Source organism: Canis aureus, chromosome 2 (genome assembly GCF_053574225.1).
Source record: "Canis aureus isolate CA01 chromosome 2, VMU_Caureus_v.1.0, whole genome shotgun sequence".
NCBI classification, from domain to species: Eukaryota; Metazoa; Chordata; class Mammalia; order Carnivora; family Canidae; genus Canis; species Canis aureus.
The window spans coordinates 16,049,930-16,064,641 of NC_135612.1; the positions used below are offsets into that span (position 1 = coordinate 16,049,930).

At 44.2% G+C, this 14,712-nt stretch overlaps 1 long non-coding RNA gene across 7 annotated transcripts in view; it reads left to right on the top strand.

The window, feature by feature from the left end:
- LOC144293663 (uncharacterized) overlaps positions 1-14,712 on the top strand; it is a 652,264-nt gene that overhangs the window by 5,336 nt on the left and 632,216 nt on the right. For 6 of the 7 annotated variants that reach the window (XR_013360887.1, XR_013360908.1, XR_013360900.1 and 3 more), the window contains exon 3: positions 6,080-6,187. This is a non-coding gene — a long non-coding RNA (uncharacterized LOC144293663). Of the gene's footprint in view, positions 1-6,075; positions 6,188-14,712 lie in introns of all 7 variants that reach the window. The other variant, XR_013360891.1, reaches the window with a different exon arrangement.

Genomic DNA, 14,712 nt, shown 5'->3' on the forward strand with positions numbered 1-14,712 from the left:
CCTAACTATGGGAGGAGTTAATAAAGTATTCGAAAGGCATGATCTAACAAAACTTGAGAATAGTTCTGTTTTATTGTTAACCCTTTGCAGGAAATCTTCTGAAGCTGAAAAGAAAAAGGAAAGGGCTTTTGTGTTAGTTGATCCTTGGCTATTCTAGGGCTCAGGTTGGTGTGAAAGGGATGAGGAGGTCACTTGAAATCTCCTTTTATCTACTCTTATTTTCTCTCTGGATCAGCAACTTTGAATAGACATCATCTAATCGCTCTTAATGGAAAGAAACTATGGGAGCAATGAAATGCCTTTACTCCAGAAGTGAATACATGTGTGTGGATAGCTAGCTGAGCTTGCGTAGGGCTACGTTTCTGCACACATGTGCTTAGAGATTTTTCGGAGTGTATAGATATATATATATGTAAAAGTTTCTTACACATTCTGGGGGCAGGGTTTGATTGGGTGGGTTATTTTGCCTTTACACACACCCCCACACAAAGATTCTCTACCAATCCTGGTGATACTGTCAGCTGACTCTTCCTTCAGCTTTTTCTTGCCCTGGGTCTCTGAGATGTCATATTTAAGTCCCCCCAAAGAAAGCAAATAACTGAGAGCACGATGGACAGTCTTTTAGTGAAAACATTTGATTTTCTTTGTTTTCAACTGGAAGTTACACTAACCGGGGGATTTCTTTTCAGAGGGTAGAGATTGTGTGACAGGTGAGAGGTGATGGGTTAAGGCGAGACCATTACTTTCAATAGCTCCCCAGCATTTTTTTCTTTTCAGCCTTTCTTGGGATTAAGTTGGTTAAAACACAATTAATAAATGGAAAACAAGCGCCCGCCATTAGGCAGTTTAAAAGTTGTTCTTGCTATGGATACATATCTTTAAATCTTTGAAACTGAGAATCTGATTACAATTTGTTTTGAAATTAGAATTCCTCTTGTAAGTCTCATATGCTAACTAAAATACCACCTAAGTTGTCTTCCTTAAGCATTACATTGACTTTTAAAAAGAGGAACAGCCCACAGCTGAAGTATAAATGACTATCCAGAAAAGGACATTTGATTTCTAGGACTGAAAGCACTGGGCTTTACCTCCTAAGAAGCTCTCCGCTCTCTCTACCACCCCCCCCCCCCCAAGTTCTTTTAAGTAAGATTCACATTGCTCCCAGAGCCTGGGTCACTTTGCTGTAAATTCCTTTAGAGGAATACATGGTTACCGGGGCTACAGATTCCCATCTCAACATGCCAGCCTCCCTGCCCCCTGCTCCAGATTGCAGAGACCCTTGGCTGTCAGGGCTGGGACCTTGAACCCCTCCCATCTACCCCAGCCTACAGGAGATCGAAGTTCCAAAGTTTGAGGTTGGGAGGGAGAGGATTAATCCCTCTTTAACTCCTCTCCTTACCGTCCTCAATTCTGAACCCCAACAGATCCGTTTCCTGGTGTTTCCTGGTGAATAAGAGGGTAGGAGCCGCCCTGTCTAATAAAGATTAAATTAAGTAGAAGAATCCCAGCCGTTGGATATTTGGAAGCTCCGGTGGGGCGTCAAACCGACGTTTAACACATTTTTTCCACTCACTGTGCACAAGTATTGTATTCATTGGGCTTAGCTTTAAAAAGGAAAGAAGAAAAAAGATGAGGAAAGAAAAGAAAAAAGAAAAAGAAAGAAAAAGTCAAGAAGAAACCCCAATATCAAGGGTGAAGTGACTTTATGTTCAGAGAAGCTGCAGGCAGGAGCAGGGCTTCTTGACTTTTCTGGTCTTTTATTTCCTCGAACTACTCCAAGAATTGGAGCCTCCCTCTGCCCAATGAGGGCTCAGAATTTTGCTGTTTTGGTGGGACACCAAAACACCCTTACCCTTTAGGGACAGTCTGGTGGCTCAGGATCAGGACTGGGTGTGCGAGAGGAAAGGTGAGCTCAGAACTTAGTCACTTTTTCTGTGCTTACTTTTAACCAAGGTTTTGGTAGCATGCACTGAGCAGTCTCCTTCAGTTACTGCCCAGTAGGAGAAACAATGGCTTTTTCTGTCCGCTGTGTTGGGCGAGCTGGACACTGACCTTGAAGCTGGGGCGGCCAGGCACTCCCTCCCCTGGGAATCCTACGGCTCCCAAATACTGGCCTTTCACTCCCACCTGCTTCTTTAGTTCCAGGGCACAGTCTGGAGGGGCAAAAGGCAAGTCCCTTCGTGCCAATGCCTCGTTCCTGCAAATACAACACTGAATAAATTAACCTCAAACCAGCTAGTTGGGGTGTAGTAGTTTAGCAGGACTAATTGCAGACAATGGAGCTGAAATGACTTTTCCAATTAGCTGCTGGTTGGAGTTTAGTTGGAGGAACTGTCAGCTCCAACGATGGGTAATTGCTTTATTGCTCACAAAACTATCATCTATTTAGAACATATGTGCTAATTACTCTGGATGGGCGTCGAAAAAGAGACCATAAATCTAATAGCACTTAAAAAAGTCTATGGTGCTCGTAAGCAACCCCAGCCCAGGTTGGCGTGATGGATGGCTGTCTTTCAGGAAGGCGAGGGTTTGGACTAGAGGCACCGACGGGATGCTTTGGTCACATCGCGTGCATGAGAGCGAGGGACCAGCGCAGCTGCGCCGAGGTTATAAATCACTGTCATCAAAACCAGTCCCCTCTTTCGCGGCGCACTTTTTTTTTTCATCTTCGCAAAAGATTACTTTAGAAATCTTTTAATTGGATTATGCTGGGAAATTAATCTCCTTTAGCCTTAGCTAAATTTATTGTGGTCAGTGTCGGGAGGAAAGCCCTGTAACTGCAGTGAGGGCCACGTCCCCTATTCCCCCCTTCCCTTAACTCTCGGGGCCTCCCAGCTGCAGACGACAGCCTTGCCCCAAGTCCTAGGGAGTGATGGGGTGAGAAAGAGCGGAGAGACACGTCTGTGCAGAGGTCCGCGGCGGTCCCTGGTGAACCCCTTTGTCCTAAACGCGACGTTTCTGTCCCGGATTCCCTAGCTCCATATCCAGCATCCCTATGCAACCCTGCGCCTTCCTCCACAAGGCGGTCTGGGATTCTGGGGGGAGGAAGAAGGCTGAAGTGGCGGGAAGAGGAGGTGAGGTTTGCCGGAGGAGGGCTGCCGGCCAAACTCATTACTTTGTCCTCTTGTCATCCACGCCCCTCTTCTGGCGGGGAGCTCCGGGTTTGCGAACATTCTCCAGTCCTCTGCGCAAAAACGCATGGCTGTTTTTTTTTTTTTTTTTCTTCTTTTTCTTTATCTGGCCTTTTCCCTGGCACAACTCTGGAGACACCTGCCCCGGACCTGCACAACGCTTGACGTCCGAGAGCTCGGGCCCTTCCGCTTCTCCCAGGCTCCAGGCGCAACGTAGGGTCGGGACCTCCCCCCGGTCCCGCAGCTGCGAGTCCTGAACCTGGTCCGTCGCCGCTCGGGCAGCTGCTGAAGCTGCGGGCCTGGCCCCGCCGGCCGTTTATCTCTGCGGGAGGTGACAACATCTGCCTGAAACGGGATACCTACTTTTGCAGCTCAATTTAGTTCCTAATAGCAGCCCTTGGAGGTGTGGTTAATTGATGGGGATAAAGGCGTAATGACTTGACGGGGAGACGCCAATGATCCCTTAATATACTTTTAAAAGAACCCCCCACCACCCCAACCGTAGCGAGTCGTTGCTAGGTGCGAGTCTGAGACGCGGATACGCAGGCGGCGAGCGCGGCGCTTGTGCCTTCCTATTTAGAGGCTTCCGTAAGGGGGGAGCCCTGGCTCCCAGGGCTGGGGCACCTGCGAGCCACCAGGGCGCGCAGCGCGGGCTGTCCTGGGGTGGTCGCGTGGCCGCGGAGAGCGGAGCGTGACGAGGACCCGGGAGAGCGCGGGATGACAGGTGACCGGACCGGAGGGCGGGGAGGAGCCCCGGCCGCTCCTCCCCGGGCCTGTCACTCTAGCTGCCCTTCCCGGGCGCGGGGTCCCCAAACGCCCAGCAGTTTGTTCCGCCCTCCCTAGGGCTGCCCCTCATCCCGCCTGAGCGAAGTGATCCAGTGGCCGAGCTCGTCGGGAACCCGCGGGGTTCCGCTGTCTGAACAACCTCAGACGGACCCGAGGACCCAGAGAGACACGTGCCGCTGTGTGTGTGTGTGTGTGTGTGTGTGTGTGTGTGTGTGTGTGTGACGCCCGAAAACGCAGAGCCTAAGCACGTGGCCAAATTGCTGCCGGGTTTGCGGGGGGCCGCGGGGCCGGGCGCCCTGGGTGCCCTCGCCGGGCGGAGCAGCCCGCGCGCACCACCTGCCCAGACGTCGGCTCGCCACTCTCCTCTGCACCCCCCCCTTCTCCCGCCTGATGTCTCTTTGCTCGGTTGCAGTTTGGTCTCCAGAGGGTCGAAAGATTGTGTTACACCGAACAAACCCCCAATTTAGGGTTCCCTCAGGCACTGAGATGAAAAAAAAAAAAAAAAAGCAAAAATCCAGATCGCCTTTTTCCGTCGGCGAGCGCGCGGGCGCGGGGGAGGCCCCTCGGGTGCGGGCGGCTGGGGCCCTAGCAGCTTTTGGGATGCGCCGTTCCAGTCTCCGGGAGAAGGATGACCTTGACGCTGCAGGTGTGAGCTCCCTCTGGAATCGGAAGGAGAGACGACTCCAATCATTGTCCCGATCTCATGCTATGAGAGATCGCAGGTGTGGCGGCGGCGGCGGCGGCGGCGGCTATTGTCTGCCTTCCTCCCTGAGCCCACGTGCCGGGCATCAAAGAGTCCCAGGAAAAGGTTCCTTTCCCCAAACTCTCTTGCGGGCGAGGCCCTGGGGGTCAGACATTTGAAGGCCCGTAATTGCGAGCCCCAACTGCAGAGTGGGCCTGTCTCGGCATGGCCCTGCCCTTCCACCGTGACTGTCTAACCCCATCTACCCCATCTGCTGTGGGTCCGCCCTCCGGGAGGTCGAGGAAATCGAGGAAATGCGACCTCACTGTCGCCCCGCCCCCCTCGCCCGTCCCGCGTCCCCGACAGGCGGACGCCCCCAAGGCTGTGGTCCCCAAGATGCTCAGGCGGCCCGGAGTCCGGGACAAGGCCGCAGGTGCTGCCCCAGGTGCGGTGCACGGCCTGGTCAGCCGCCCTGGCTCAGGACCCCCCCCCCCGCCCGCCATGAAGGCCTGCGGCCCCCGGACCGACCGCCAGGGCCCGATCTGTCGGTGGCGCCCTCGGAGCAGAGCGGCCGGAGGCCGTGGGCCCTGGCTCCGGTGGGGAGGGGGCTCCCCTGCGAACCGGTGCTGCCCTCCGCCAGCCGGGCTCCCCCGTGGGCCCCGGGGCCGCTCCGTCCGCCTCCCCTCTGCTCCCCCCGACGCGGGGGTCCCCTCCGGCCGCACAGCCGCCCGGGCCAGCGGCTCCCGGAAGCGAGGCCCACATCCGGGCGCGAAGCCTCGCTCGCCGCGCTGGCTTCCGGGCGCTCGACGCAGGCGTGGGGCTGCGCGCGGGGGCCGCGGGGTCCCGCCCGAGGTCAGGGGTCGCGGTGCCGTCGGTGCCGCAGGTGGGCTGTGCGGCGTGCGGAGACCCAGGCCCACCCAGGCCCACCCAAGCCCACCCAGGCTCCCTGAGGAGCCGGGGCTGCAAGCTTCCCTGCAAGGGGGGGGCCCGAGGGAGTGCGGGCGGCTTCTGGCCAACTTTGTGAAGTTCAGAGACTCCCAGTCGTCGTAGTCAGCAGGTGGGCGCGGCGCGGGTTCGCGCCCCCGGGGCTCCAGCACTCTGCGCCTGCGCGGGGCGGCCGTGCTCCAGGCCGTCTAGGGGCTCGCGGGGCCCTGGGCGCCCAGACCGCCTGGGGCGGGGCGGGGGGGGGGCAGAGCGCTAAGGAGCAAGGCTTGCGGCGCGGCCCCAAAGTTTCCTAGTTTCAGGAGCAACTCGGTCTTAAGAAAGCTTCCAAGTCCGTGGGAGAGAACTTTGTGGCCTTTGGTGTTTTCGGAAAACGTCTCTCCACGGGGCGGGAACTGCCCGGGGGGGGGGGGGACCCGCTGTGTAGTTCATGCCAACTGTTTTGGAGGACCCCGTATTTGTTTTATCATCTTGCAGATGAGACGCGTGGGTATGTATGTCGCCATCAGTACACTGAATAGTATGTTCCTTCAGACAGGGATGGAGAAACGGAAATACCACCACCCTCCAGCCAAACCTGGGAGGACTGATTGCAGGGGAGCTGCTGCTCCAGATGTTGCACTAGAGGCGCTGCGAGTGTGAGCAGGTAATGCGGGCAAGAGTGACATTGTTAACAGAAAGCATCTAATTAACAGTGACTTCATTTGATTGGAAGGATGAAAAAGCCTTTTTAAATCAATCCAGATTCACTGGCCTAAGCTCAGCCAATTTATGAATATGGAGCCTGACTGGGCTCTGCTTTCTTTCAAAGATGTCATCTTAGGGGTAATAGCATAGGTGAAGTCATTTGGTTACACTGTGGAAACTTTTATAGTGCCTTCCTTGGGAATTTAATTCAGTGCTTCTTCATTTTATTAGGAACAGACTGACTCCATCAACTCTGCTCTCCATGTTTAGAGGCAGGACTGCTTGAAGCAATTAGGTTCACCAATTAGCATAGTTTTACTGACCCCAGCAGCAGCACCACTCCTTAGATTATCCGTTTCTTCAAAGTCGGGGGGAAAAGCTGGAGTACAACATGCTTCCCAGGTGTCTACGTTGGGAAAATAAGCCCACAAGCAGGGTAGCACAGCAGTGCAAAAAGCTTTCCGATAGTCCCCAAGTGCTTCAGCAACTTTGGTGGATTTTTCTCCCCTTTTCTGATTCTGGATCCCGTACCACCTCCTTACTTTCACATAGCTTTTTTCTCTTTTTAATTTAAAAAAAAATTAAAAAGATTTTATTTATTCATGGGAGAGAGAGAGAGAGAGAAAGAGAAAGAGAGGCAGAGAGAGAAGCAGGCTCCATGCAGGGAGCCCGATGTGGGACTCGATCCCAGGACTCCAGGATCATGCTCTGAGCCAAAGGCGGTGCTAAACCACTGAGCCACCCAGGGATCCCCTCACATAGCTTTTAAAGCCCGTCTCCTTTGGTTGTATTTTGGCAGAGTTGGTTTTGAGAAAGTGAGCTTCCCCCCTTCTTTGATGTACACCTGCATGCTAACAAAGCATACACAATGTTAGGGTCTAGAGAGAGAAATCCCAGAAGGCTCCTTTAAACATCTGTTAGGTGACAAGATAAGGGCTCAGGTCTTTGGGTGTGTGTATGTGCATGTGTATGTTCCCGCGTGTGTACATGCTGCAGAACCTATGAGGAGAGGTCACAGGTGGAAACTGGGAGATAAATCCTTGCTTTCCCTAGTTCTGAAGGTGTACCTGTGAGGCTCTGCTCCAGTCCCCTCACTGTAACCTCAATCAGTTGGTGGCCAACATCCTTAGTAAGAGCAAATGTCTGGAGCTCGCTCAACACAGTCTAGGAAAGAAGGGGCTTTGCTCTTGCCACTGTCGTATGTAGTGAAGGGATTACATTTACATAGCTGTTGTTTCTCGCTCCCCTAAAATATATATTTCTCTGTAAGATTTTACTAGGTTGAATTGCTGACAGTTCATCAGTAGCAGCAACAATGTAATACCCTAACCTTATTAAATCAATAAATACTAGATCCATGTATTGAATTAAAAATGTATCAGCATGGCCAGGAATTGCAGTCATATGGCCATGCACTGCAGAATCGAAGATGCCCCTCAAAAATTGACGAGGTAGCATTTATTTAACCTTTTTTTTTTCCTTTCTATTTTTCATCTGTGATTAGATATTCTGGGTTTTAACATTTCAGGGACCATTGTGATAGGTTTTTTGTTTTGTTTTGTTTATTTCTTGGAAGTCCTTTTCTCTCATGTCTTACATTTAACCACAAAAGTGATGCATGTATTTAACAATAGTAATTTACTGTGACTTTATCGTTCTTGTTCTGAGTTTCCATCTAGGAAGTATAATTCCACTCAGAATACATTACTCCAGTAAGACATACTCAGGTGCAGGAGTTTCTACACAGGCATGAATAAATTTAGGTGTTCTTTTGTATGTATAAATAAATATACTCAGTGTGAATGAATTGCTGTACGTTGATATGTTTATTTTTTAAAAAAGAAACCACTTTTAATTTCATCTTTCAGCATTGTTGATGACATTAAAAGCTAAAGAACTGCTTATTATTTCAAAGCAATTTTTGTTTCTTTTTAAAGATTTTATTTATTTATTCATGAGAGACACAGAGAGAAAGAGAGGCAGAGACACAGGCAGAGGGAGAAGCAGGCCCCATGCAGGGAGTCTGATGTGGGACTCCATCTTGGGACTCCAGGATAACGTCCGGGGCTGAAGGCAGGCACTAAACCCCGCTGAGCCACCCAGAAATCCCCAAAGCAAGTCTTTTTATAATTTAACTTGCTGTTGGAACTTTTATGGCTAGAGGTGAAATTAAAATGTTCAAGTCTTTAAACTTAACAGAGTACTTAGAAAGTTACACATATTGTGAATGGTTATATTTTATATATGAAAAAGATACTTCATATGCGGTTTACCAGGAATTGGTCAATTAAGTTGTAGATTAGTGGCTGCATATAGAGTTAATCCCTGCTGAAAACAAGGAATGTGCTTAACACCTGGAATTTTAATGGAAAAAGTAATATTACTCTAGCTAGATATTTGTTTATACTGATTAATGATGCTAATTATTTAAAAACATTCATCCCCTCTTGATGTCAGCTAGGATATTTGGTACTGAATTCTGAAGATAAAGTCACTGGGCCTTGGATTCACTACACTGTGAAAGAAAAAATCTTTATTTGACGAAATAGGCAATCAACTGAAATCTATCCTCTTTAAATAAACTGATTCCTCAGTATTTTCCCAGTGTTGGTGTAAGTTGTTGTCTGTGATGTCCCCCAGGGCTCTTTCCTCTGCTCTCTGATTTGCTATATAAAAGCAGCTCTGAATGATGGATTACTGTGTCATTGCAGCCTGCGAAGGATTAATTTGTTTCATTGATTTCTCTTTAGGCAGATTGCCAGAATTTGCTGCTTCCCACCTTTCCTCAAGACTTCTAGAAGTAATAGACAGTAATAGCCTAAGACAAATCAGCTCCTTTCTGTAAAAATAGAATCATGAAACCAGGAATCCTAATAAGAGCCATGGCAAACTTTTTATTGGCCTGTTGGGGAGAGCAATTAATAGGCTACTCTATCTGGTTCAGAGATAGTTTTAATTGAAACATTTCTTTGACTTGGTGACTTAAAAATCATCATGTTAATAGTTCTTATGTAACCATTTATAATATTTGTCTCATAAAAATTATCTCTAATTTCTAAGTATCTTATTTGACATAGGAAAAGTGTTGTCTGTGTGATTGACACACACTTTTTTTTGTATGCCAGATTTTAGGATCAAGTAATATAGCAACATAACTTTAAGTCAATTTATTTATAAATACTTATAGGATTGTTTGATGCAAAGAAGTTTTAGAAACTTTGAACAAGGACATAGAATATTAGAACATAGAAATAGAATTGTTTAATTGTTTAAAGAAAATATAACTTTGTGATTAAAAAGCTGGTATTTGCTCATAATAATTTGCAAAAGTTAGAAATGACATTTGGTGTATTTTCTCTAAGCCTTTTTCCTCCTAGCATTTACATGTTTTATTTATACATATGTAGATAGATATACCACTTTGTATCCTGCTTTTTTCGGTTGGCATCATACAGTGAAAAATTTGCTGTATAATTAAAATTATTAAAGTCATTTATATTGACTTTAATGTTTTAACATGTATGATTTAATTAATCATTGTTCTACTATTGGAGAGTTAGATTTTTAATTTTCCATTATTGTAAATAAAATGATGATGAATGACATTTTAAATAAATCTTATTCATCCTTCTGGTTATTTCCTTACAATGTATTATTACAAAAGAATTTGCTTAGATGATGGTACAGACTGTTTTTTAAGGTTCTTGATATCGATTCCCAGATTGTTTTTCCAGAAAGGTTCTTCTGGTTTATACTGATACGATTTAAAAAATTTCTCTGTAGAGGCAGCATTCTAATTTATATTACATGAGCAAAGAAAACAGAACACTCTTTCCTTGTCTTCTGAAAGCAGTGGCAGCATTTTGCATATACTTAGTCTCTCAGAAGTATTTTCTCAACTGCAGATGTGAAATAGGCTGGTTATACAAATCTATTTGTTTCCCTTCTGTAGTGCTGAAAATTATATTGATTTAATGATCTCAAGTTATACTTTTTATGCAATTAGTTGTGTAGTAAAAACTAATATTGTCATGTGCTAATGTCTTTTTTCCTCTATTGTGCTATGATAGTAGTCCATGCAATATCAGCAAGTTTATGCTTTTCCTGTGCTTTGCTGAAAGGAAAAAGGAACATCTGTTTCCATTATATATCTGCATCATAATGATAACAATTAAATAGCTTTTATGGTAGTATACAGTAAATATATTTTGCTGAATGACCTATACTTTCTTGTTGGAAAATTTCAGAGATTTCAGAGGGACTTAGTTTTTACAGGTAGGTTCCATTGTAAAGGTTTAGAAAGGCCTCTGGTTACTTTAGGTAAATCACTGTAGTCTCAGTAAAAACAAACAAAGAACCCTGAAGATTAAACACTAGGCTATCAGATGTGACTCCTGAAAGTATTTTTTTAGGCAGATGTTTAGAGTACAAATTATTAGGTACCTCAGTATTCTTAAGTCGCTTAATCATGCTACTAATAATAGAGTTCATTTTGTGTTTTGTGCTGTTTGTGTACTTTTAATATTTTACTAGGCTGGAAAGTGGACATAGTTTTATATGGATACATGTGTTTTTTTGTGTGTGGAGGTGCACAACACATATATAAATATATTTACAGCCAAGCGCTTTTTTTTTTCATATATTAGGGGATCATACTGATACTTACCTTTTAAGCTCAACAGGAGAATGTTTGATGTCCATGCACTATTTCCATTGACCTTTAATATTCCAGAGAAATGTTTTCATTTATTTCATTCAGCTTTTGGTTAAAGATGTTTGGTGGTCACTTAAAAAATGATTAGAAAGTATTTCAGACAATATGTGATATATAGAGAAAAGTAAACAGCCCTGTACTGCAGACTTCATTTGAGAAATAAAATATTACCAGTACAATCAAAGCTCTTCCCGATGGTATTCCCTTAAGGCTTCTTGAAGAGATAATCATCATTCCAAATTTGATGATTATCTTTTTGCCTTTTACGCATTTTCTTTGACATGTCAAAAAACTTGACATAACGATTTGTCCTTTTAAATAAATTTTAAAATGTTGGACCTGTGAAGACTGTTGGAACATTTATAGTCTAATCACCTGTGAGTGGTCATGTTTCTCTGCTTTCTGTCCTCATCTGTGAATTTGTGGATGGATCTACATGCTCTTTGGTGTCCTTCTAGCCATAATTAAAGTTTTTTTGATTACCTCTTATTTTGCGTATGAAATAAAATAAAACAAATAAAAGGCAAAGGCCCAGAGAAGTTTAAGTAACTTACCCAAGACCATATAGTAAATCCAGAGCCATGAATAAAACTCAGTTCTCCTGACTTCCATTCAAAACACTCTTTTCTTCAGTCCACATTGTCATCTTTGGGTACTGGCTGACTGACCACTGTGGTAGCCTGTGATTAAAGACCATCTACAGGCTTATATAACTTGGTGACTGTGAATGCAGGAGAGGGTTCTCTCTTAGACTATTTTTTTCTGTGGGGAAAAACACTGAAGCCTTATCAGCCTGAAAGCTGCTTACAGAATGAGAAGGCTATATGTGTCCTACAGAGCCTGTGATTTTCTTCTTTATTTTCTGGACTTCCCTGGAAAAAATGGTAGTTTGGGTACAATAAAACTGTCTGTAGGTTTCTTACCCTGGAGTCAGTTTTCTGATCTCTTCATGGCATCTGTTCTGGGAAAATAGGAATGGACACAAATATAAGTGTCTCTTTACATATACATGTATCTATTTTTCGGTATATTTTGACAGTTAAGACTGACAAATCGCTTTTTTTTTTTTTTGTAGCTTATGCGATGGTCAGATCACAAACGACTTTCTGTTTGAAAGTGAGTTTGTTTCTTGTTTCTATTTAGCAACCAACTTACCAGAGCACTAAAGTGAGAATAGCACAAATAGAATAATGTGGAAACACGTTTTTAAAATCTCTGGAGAAAAACCCTTTTCTAAAAATGGCAACCTAGAATTACATGCATGTACATTCTCTTTCAGGTTTTTACTCTAACAAATTTAATTCATTCTTCGTTGAGATGAGTAAGCTTGAGTCATAATATTCACACAGTGCCATGCCTCGCCTATGAAAAAATATCAATATAACTAGAGATGGAGTTAATGTATCCTATTGTAAAACTATCTTCTCCCAAATCTCTTGCCTCAAGACCAGAAACTTGGCTTAACAAATATTTGCTTCCTTCTATAAATATGTACTAGGAAACTTGCGATAGTAGTAATCATTCTTTTAAGGGAAGGTGAAGCTACTAATAGTAGCTTTGTCAGTGCTATAAACATTCTCAGGGTAGTTGTGTTTTAACAAGCAAACCAGGTAACATATTTTTCTCTATTTTAGGTCAATTATCTTATGTATTCAGCAGCTTCTGGTAGGAAATTTTCCCTAGCATGTTAGTTTGGGGAGGAGAGAACCAATGTAATCAGATATCAACATTCAGTACACTTTTTATTTAGCATTGCTTTATTTGTTCACACTCACTAAATATGATTTCTTTCATTTCTGTACCTTTTCTGTCTGGAGAGAGAGCTCTGTGTGTGTATATATATGTGTGTGTGTGTGTGTGTGCGCGCGCGCGCACGCGCTTGTCTGCCTGCCTGCCTATAAATATTTCAAAGGCATTTCTTGTCTAGTTGAAAGTTCTGGTGAACATCTGTAATGTGTAATATAAGGAATTTTCTACACTGGTTAGATAGCCCTTGTTGCTCTAGCAGGTTGGTGAAACTCAACAGAAAAGGTGTAGGTAGAGGAAATTAGCCCCTAACTTATTTTCTTTGTGACTATAATATGAATCTGGGCAGTAGTGGTGAGAATATAGATTAAACACCAAACCAGCAATGCTAAAACCAGAGATGCCAGTGAGACACAACAGTCTATAGTCCATATATAACATTTTATTTTCTTAGTTCTGTATCTCCTTGAAGAAAGGTGATGTGTTATTTACAGAAACATCCAAATATGGAAAAAACAGTATAGATGTATTTATAAAACATATGTATACTACCAGGATTCAAGATTATAGTTACTTAAATATCTACACTGTTTCTTCTCAGTCCTTAATGACTTCACTTTAGACTGAGTTGAGATTATTTCAAAACTAGCATTGGCTGTGTATTTTCTATTGACATAACCAATACACAATACACAATTTCCTGATGTGATCTCAGAATTTTTCTGTGGGCAAAACGGTGATTTTTCTTTTAATGTTAGATATGCATGTTGTAAAATTTTGTTCATGGCCTGTTTTGACATCCCAGCCATTTAGGATTTTGCCATTATTTGATTCTTATGAGAATTTTGTTATGCTTATTGTTCTTGAGGTATGGATAGTTAACACCTATTTATTAAGTTCGTGCCACGCTTACTGCATATGAGGTAGATAAAAGCATAGTCATTGCCCTTTAGGGGATAATTATTGATACAGTCTTTTGCCAATAATGAACAGATTATATTCTCTTAATATATTTGTGATTTTTAAAAATATTTCTACATGAAGACTTTAAGAGAAAAAGAAAGTATATTTAATTTTTTTTTAAAGATTTTATTTATTTATTCATGAGAGAGAGAGAGAGAGAGAGAGGCAGAGACACAGGCAGAGGGAGAAGCAGGCTCCATGCAAGGAGCCCGATGCGGGACTCGATCCCGGGACCCTGGGGTCATGCCCCGGGCCGAAGGCAGGCGCTAAACCTCTGAGCCACCCGGGCTGCCCTATATTTAATTTTCTATTGCTGTTATTTACCTTTTGAAAAAATTCTTAGAATTATAATTTAGAATTGGGGCACCTGCATGGCCCAGTAGGTTAAACATCTGCCATCAGCTCGGGTTATGATCCTAGTGTCCTGGGATTAAGCCCCACATTGGCCTCCCTGCTCAGCAGGAAGCGTGCTTCTCCCTCTCCTGCTGCTCCCCCTGCTTGTACTCTCTAACTCTTGTTCTCTCTCAAATAAGTAAATAAATAAAATCTTTAAAAAAATTATAATTTGGGATCACCTAAAATGATATTACTGTGGTATCATGAATAAATAGGGATGTGGCATTTGCTAACTTTAAATCATTTAAAAAAATGTTTTATTTATTTGAGAGAAAGAGCATGAGCTGGGGGGAGGAGCAGGTTTTTTAAAATAATTTTTTTAAAAGAATATAAGATCTAAGAATTTTTCTTAGTACTCTATTTTGCTTAAGTATGCCAATCTAATTATCTCTCTGTAAATAAAAACTAATTGTGGGTACCTGGGTAGCTCAGTCTGTTGGCATCTTCTTTCCATGTGGTCATGATCCCGGAGCCCTGGGATTGAGCTCCGTATCGGGCTCTCTGCTGAGAAGGGAGTCTGCTTCTCTCTCTGCCCGTCACCCTGCTCATGATCTCTCTCTCTCAAATAAATAAATATAATCTTTAAAAAAATTTTTAAAAAAGAATTGCATAACTTTCTGAAAAGCAGCCTTTGTGCTATTTTTTAGCAAGAAGCAGGTTCATTT